The sequence below is a fragment of the Austrofundulus limnaeus genome, unplaced genomic scaffold (genome assembly GCF_001266775.1).
Source record: "Austrofundulus limnaeus strain Quisiro unplaced genomic scaffold, Austrofundulus_limnaeus-1.0 Scaffold14, whole genome shotgun sequence".
In the NCBI taxonomy this organism is placed as follows: domain Eukaryota; kingdom Metazoa; phylum Chordata; class Actinopteri; order Cyprinodontiformes; family Rivulidae; genus Austrofundulus; species Austrofundulus limnaeus.
Window position 1 is genome coordinate 241413 of NW_013952416.1, and position 6318 is coordinate 247730.

The following is a 6318-nucleotide window of genomic DNA, read 5'->3' on the forward strand; positions in this document are numbered from 1 at the left end:
ACACACACACACACACACACACACACACACACACACACATACACCCTAAAAGGCAGACAGCCATAACTCACAGAGTAGGGACACTCTGCACATTTACTATCCTCTGCCATAAATTATTAAGCATCACTCGCTGTTTTACTGAATTTTGCTTCACAAGTAAACTCTGGCTTCGTGACATGATGGTAATCAACACAGAGTAAAGCTCCAACTCATCTAAAAACAAACATTTGTCRGAAAACGACCAGAAAAGAAGATCATAGATAGCTGCCAACAGGATGAGGATTTTTTTAACAAAGCACCCTTTAGAAAGAGAGCGTCACACAACAACCTTTACTGAAGTTAAACTCAAATACCAGGAGTCCAACAAAGTGTCAGACTCAAAGTAAATTCAATATTTACTGTGGGAAAACACTGAGATTGCCCAGGAAGGCACGCAGCCCAATATGTCAGAGCCTGAGGGAGCGACACCAGAATAACACCAGAAACTGGACTTGACCCCCTTTTTGATTCATTTAATCTCGTTTGAGCTCCTTTCTCCTGATTCTTRATAACTCAATCTCATCTTGCAAGCCAGTTGTAGCCATTCTGGTCTTCTTTTGGTTGTTCCCTCTTCAGGGGTCTCACTTTGTCCTCACTCCTACCCTTGACTTTCCTCTTCTTGCTCTGTCTACTGACAAATTTGCCTCCTCCTGGTCTTTGACATCCTGTTTGTTACCAGCCCCGGTGATCTCAACCGATCTGATCTTAGACCTTTGTTTTGTCAAAAATGTTTGAACTCGGACACTTCACCATCTACCCCAGCACTAGAAATGCACTGGTTTGTGCTCCCTAGTCAGGGTCGGCACCTGGCATGGGCAGTATAGGCAAATGCAAGTGGCACCATCCATCTAGGGGGTTTATGGAAGTTTCCGTTATGATCTCAGAGTTCTGGTTAAAGTCTGGTTTTCAGCAATCTACCTTCATAAAACACTGATTTTAGGTTGTTTAATAATCCCAAGAATTTAGCCTGCTAAAGGCCCTGTCACACTACAATGTTTTAGACAACTTGTGAAAATTTTAAAGCCATCTATGTTGAAGATAGAATTGAAATAATCAACTGGAAGCTTATTTTAGGTGTGTATTCTGTAATTCTAACAAATCGATCAAATATACAACTTTTATTATCAATTTAGATGCAAAAATATTTCATAAGTTGGCATAAATTGTCTAGTCTGACAGGACCTGAACATGGGTAGGCCGTCAGGCCTAAAATTCCTTAAAATGCCTTTAAAAGCATACATAAATTAAATTAAGTACTGCTCTTGAGCCCTTCGGAGTAAATTCACGTTTGTCCTCCATTTCTGACCAAAAGCGATCCAAAATGGCGGACAGAACTAAGATATAATCCTTTCTTTTATGACATTTCCTGGCCACAATAATCATTCCTCCTTGTTTTGAAGCACTAAAACATGCTTCATTACTAATATTTCCTCTATCATGTTTAGCCAGCTAATTGTTTAAAAGGTGCCCTAAAAACCRTGTCTGAGGAGCTTGCCACACATTTTGGGCTTTGGAGAGTCAGATGAACCCAGTTGGTCAAAAGAGGTGTCAATCCAAAGAAGACAACCAATTGAATCATTTGAATAGCCTATTATGCAAATTCAATGTCCCTGGCAGTTTGGGTCAGGCTATAAAGAGGTAGGAAGTAACCACAAACTGGCAGTGTAACAAAGGAAGTACATTATGTGTTAACAGGTTAATCAAATGTTCTTCAAAATGGCTGGAAAATGAATGGTTTTGAATTGATCTTTTACTAAATTTTCAGGTGGCGTATATCCCTGGAACCCCYTAGAACTGCTTTAGTCCACAGCTGCTCATTAAYATGAACAGGTGTTCCTCATTGCTGTCAGTAAATATTGGCAGGTATGAGAGATGTCTTGTATTCTGTTTAGAATAAATCAGATTAACTGCTTTGACTGAACAACCTGGTTTCTAAAGATAAAATAAATTAATATCAAAGATAAAACTATCTAGTTTGGTATGTAAATTTCTCCGTGTTTAACCTTGAGGGCAGTGAGATTTAGAAAATTGCACCAGGGGTTGTCATCTGAACTCTTTGGCTATAGGGCCAGCCCCGCTCCTATAGTTAATTATTAGTAGCCGTTCTATTCAAAACTTAAAAAAAAAGAAACCTTTGAGCAATCTCATGCGAGTTGTCTCAGACTGTGCTGAATGACTCTCGGCTACTATCACAACTGACTGAGTTACGGTTGTTTTGTTAGTTTAAATGTTCAAGGTTAAACAAAAGCTTCAATCAAAACGTTGTCGTCAACCCTGCTGCATGTTAGKGAAATATCTCTCTGAAACTCTCAAATGTGTTGAYAYTGAGCTGAYGTTTGGTGYGGTAGTAGCTGTGAGTCATCCTCACCTCACACTTGGAGACTRTCTTGTGACATGAGATCAGGCATGRCGTTGTTTCACAAAGTTGGACCAAATTGGCTCCAACTCATCATACGATGACCTCTGTTTAAATCTGACATTAAAAGACGTTAAGGAGATGAGCAATCTTTCATTTTTCATGTAAAAGAACAATGTGACCTCTCTTGCATCACCGCTCATCGTTTTATTGTTATCTGCCATTAAAATAACTGAGGGATAATTAGAGGAGCGCGGTGGTTTAAATATAGAAAAATCACTGGAGAAGAAAGAGAAAGTGATGCAGAGAGGACTGACGTTCATCTTGTAACGTTACATTAGTGCATGGGAGCCATTAATAAGTGATAAGAGATTAACCAGGCCACAGCAGAGACACATTCATGTCTCTGATGTTCGGCTTTAATGTCCTGACGCTCACATATTTTCTGACGTTTGACACAAACTGGGCGGACAGAGGTTCGTTCGTCTGTGATTCTTCAAGGTTAAAATACGGTTGAACACAGAGAAAATCCTTCAGTTAGAAAACTGAGTTTATATCTAATAAAAGACAAGAAGTAATATGTTCTRAATTAATCTGGGTTGATGTTAGAGGAGATACTAGATTAGATTTGTTTGTTTCATCTGATTATGTTCCTGATTCTGGGTCCACCTCATTATTAGGTCTGMAGCCATTTGTTTTCTGTGTGTGAGAAAGTCTTTCTTGGTTTAATTTTCCTCGTCAACGTTTCTACCCGTTTGTTCATTTTAGCAACTTTGTCCAAATTCAGGAGCAGCGTCCTCCGAAGGCCGAATTCGTCGGCTGCTTACGTCACAGCGCCGCGCCGAAGGCTGTCCAAATTCAACGACTCCTCCAATGAAGCCGACAAATTTGTCCTCATTTTTCCTCGATTTGAGGGACGGGTCCGATGGATCCTTCTTGGCCCACTATATCTCATAATGCATTGTGGGCCGACCGGAGATTTTATTTTCCTGCTAGTAGTGGCGGACGAAGCGAGAGAAAGGAGTATATTTTTAAATAAAAATCTGGTGGTATAAAATTAAAAGTTTCAAGCAGTTGTGTTGTTATTGCTTTTATTTGCATAGACATGTTTTGTTTAAAATGTTATTCTTGTCAGAAATTAAATGAGCTGTTATTGCAAAATAATCGTGCAGCTATGGAGGGTTCATTAGTTCTTCAAATACTGCCTTTAATAATAAGTTATTTATAATGCTAACATATTGATATTTTGCTAATTTCAATCTATTTTTGCTTCTGTTTAATGCTGGGGTAAGGATGAGAATAAAGCAGACAACTAGACCGTCCAAATTCACTGATATTTTTYTCTGGTCTTCRKGGTCGATCAATGACCCGGCCCACCTAGACYGGGTAAGCTGGGTCCTTCGAAGGACCCGGCCYCTGAATTTGGACACATGGTTTTACTTCCTGTTTCTGTGTCAAAAGCTTTCATTTTAATTCAAGACACCAAAAATAAATGTAAACATTTTTTGTTTTGTTTTCATCATCCACCATGTTTGTGTCCCAATGTTTTTCTTCCACCTTGAAACAATCCCAGGCTCAAAATAATCATAAAAAAATCGATTCAAAACCCTTACGTAAATTGTGATTCTGACATGTTTTTATATCAGTGGCACCATTAAATACCCCTGTATTCTTTTGCAAAAATAATTTTAGACTCTTTTTCAACATCTTATGGTCATGTTTTTGCATAAAAAAAAAAGCTCAAGAAAATTCCCACACAGCAGGACCTGCTTTATTAATGCTGTCTGTTTTCTTTGGCTTATTATTCTTCTGATGTTATTAGATGCTTATGGAAATGAGCTRTTTAATATAATGGGCTCAGAGTTTTTAATTAATATATGGAGCTAATTCTAGTTTCAGTTGCTAGATTGTTAAAATTAATGTTCAACTTGGAAATAAACAAATTTTCAGGTGGCGTTTAAGTTGGTTTTTGAACTTAATCTACTCATTAATGCTTGCTGGAGGTAAGTATTTGTCATACAAGAAATAAAAAACAGCTAGCAATTAGCTGAGAGTCGCATAAAAATAGTCATAATTAAATACATTCTTCTAGTTGCTCATCTTCTTCGTTTACTGTTCAGCTCTTCCTCACAGAGCGGTGATTAGATCTGATTGATCCTCAGGGTTAYGTTTCAAAGCCATAACCCGATTTGGTTCTAATGAAACCGAGCCGTCGCCCACTCAGAGCCACACACAACACGCAGAACAACAGCCTTTTCATTAGACGCTCACATTAATATTTATTATGTCTCTTCACCGTCTGCACATGTCTGTCCTCGATTGCTCCGTCTCATCACCTCTTCATTCTCTCCAATTTATTTCCCCGCCAATCACTCCCCCTCCATCTCTCCTCCTCCTCTCACCAAAATGTCACCTGTCACCGGGCTGCTCTCCAGGTGAGGCAGAGGTTCTGCTCAGCAGGGAGAAAACTCAGGCTCTGCGAAGCTTTAACGATGCAGAGAAAAGAGACGATGAGCAAGACGACTGACAGCACCAAGAAAGAAGAACAGTAAAAATAAAAAATAAAAAAAACTAAAGAACTCTTACACAACCCAGAGTCTCCAGCTGAGCAAGATGGTCTCAAACCTCTTCGATGCAGAAAGTGACACTTGCAGGGAGTTTGCTCCTGTTTTTAACAGTGTGCTGACAAAAACAAAAAACACAATGAAGACAAATAAGCAAAACCCGCAGGTATGAAATGATTGGCAATGTGAAACGAAAAAACGTGTATATTTTTTAAAAATGCAGTTCTTCTTTTTGACTAAAAAGAAAATCCAGTTTAAGCCCAGTTGAGCTTTTTGCTGCTGAAAAAAGTTTTTGGGTGAGAAGCTAAACGTCTGAAAAGATTTGAGGTGAAAACCATCAAAACACTTTAAAAGACAGGGATGTTTGGCTCCTTAAGCAAAATATAAAGAAACGAGCGACGGTTTGAGATGTTTTCACTGGGAATCTGATGAAATATAGATTATTTACTGGAACTGTTTGACCAAAACAGATCCAGTTTTAAAATCTTATTTCTTTAAGAGCTCATCACTCTTTATTTGATTACTGTCGGAAGCTGTTTTAGTCAAATATTTTAAGACATAAATCCATGTAACATTGTGAGATTTGGTCATGGTTTTAAGTGTGTGCTGGGGATGATCTTCAGCTACTACCACAGGAAATTTTAGCTCCAAATCTGTAAAATTACTTGAGTTTGATCTTTTTTGTCATCTATTGCTGTTGCAGCCTTCTTAATTAGAGTTTACTCCAAATGTTAAAGAGGTAGATGTTCATCCAGAGGTTCATTACTGAGCGAGTCAGTTCAGAAAATAATCTTCATCCATTGTGAAAATTGAAAAGTTGATCGTTTTTCTTCTCTTACATTTTGTTTTTCAATGAATAAAATCCTCAAAGCTACTTTCCCACCCCTGTCACTTGTATTAAAAAAATCCAAGTGAAACAAAAACTGCAAAAACAAACATCTGAAGCAATTTTTTTTCTAAAGAGAGAAAAAAACAGATCAGTCAYATGATGGCAGAAAGACAGAATCACAGATGTTGGATGGTTGTTAGAGACAGAGACTGATGAAGTGTTGGAAACCAAACACCGTTTGGTTCCAGTTTTCTGCTCAGAACCAGAACCTTTACTGTAAGTTGATGAAACGTCGACGTCGCTCTATATGTTGTTGAAATGACTCAGAGCGGCTCTGAACGTCCAGACGGCTGCAGAAAACTGATGGTCAGGAGCAGATACTATTTGTGTCCTGATCCTCTCAGTGTGGCTGTCAGAGCCGATCATTGTGTCTGTGGGAGGATAGCACATCCATATGGACTGCATGCTGTGTGTGTGTGTGTGTGTGTGTGTGTGTGTGTGTGTGTGTGTGTGTGTGTGTGTGTGTGTGT

The 6318-nt window shown here is 38.8% G+C and overlaps 1 protein-coding gene across 3 annotated transcripts in view; it reads right to left on the bottom strand.

The window, feature by feature from the left end:
* kcnip3b (Kv channel interacting protein 3b, calsenilin) overlaps positions 1-6318 on the bottom strand; it is a 34423-nt gene that overhangs the window by 23633 nt on the left and 4472 nt on the right. The window contains exon 2 of one of the 3 annotated variants that reach the window (XM_014002582.1): positions 4982-5077. The exons of the other annotated variants lie outside the window; for them this stretch is intronic. The gene's annotated coding sequence lies outside the window, so the exon portion shown is untranslated. The remainder of the gene's footprint in view (positions 1-4981; positions 5078-6318) is intronic. 3 annotated transcript variants of the gene reach the window in all.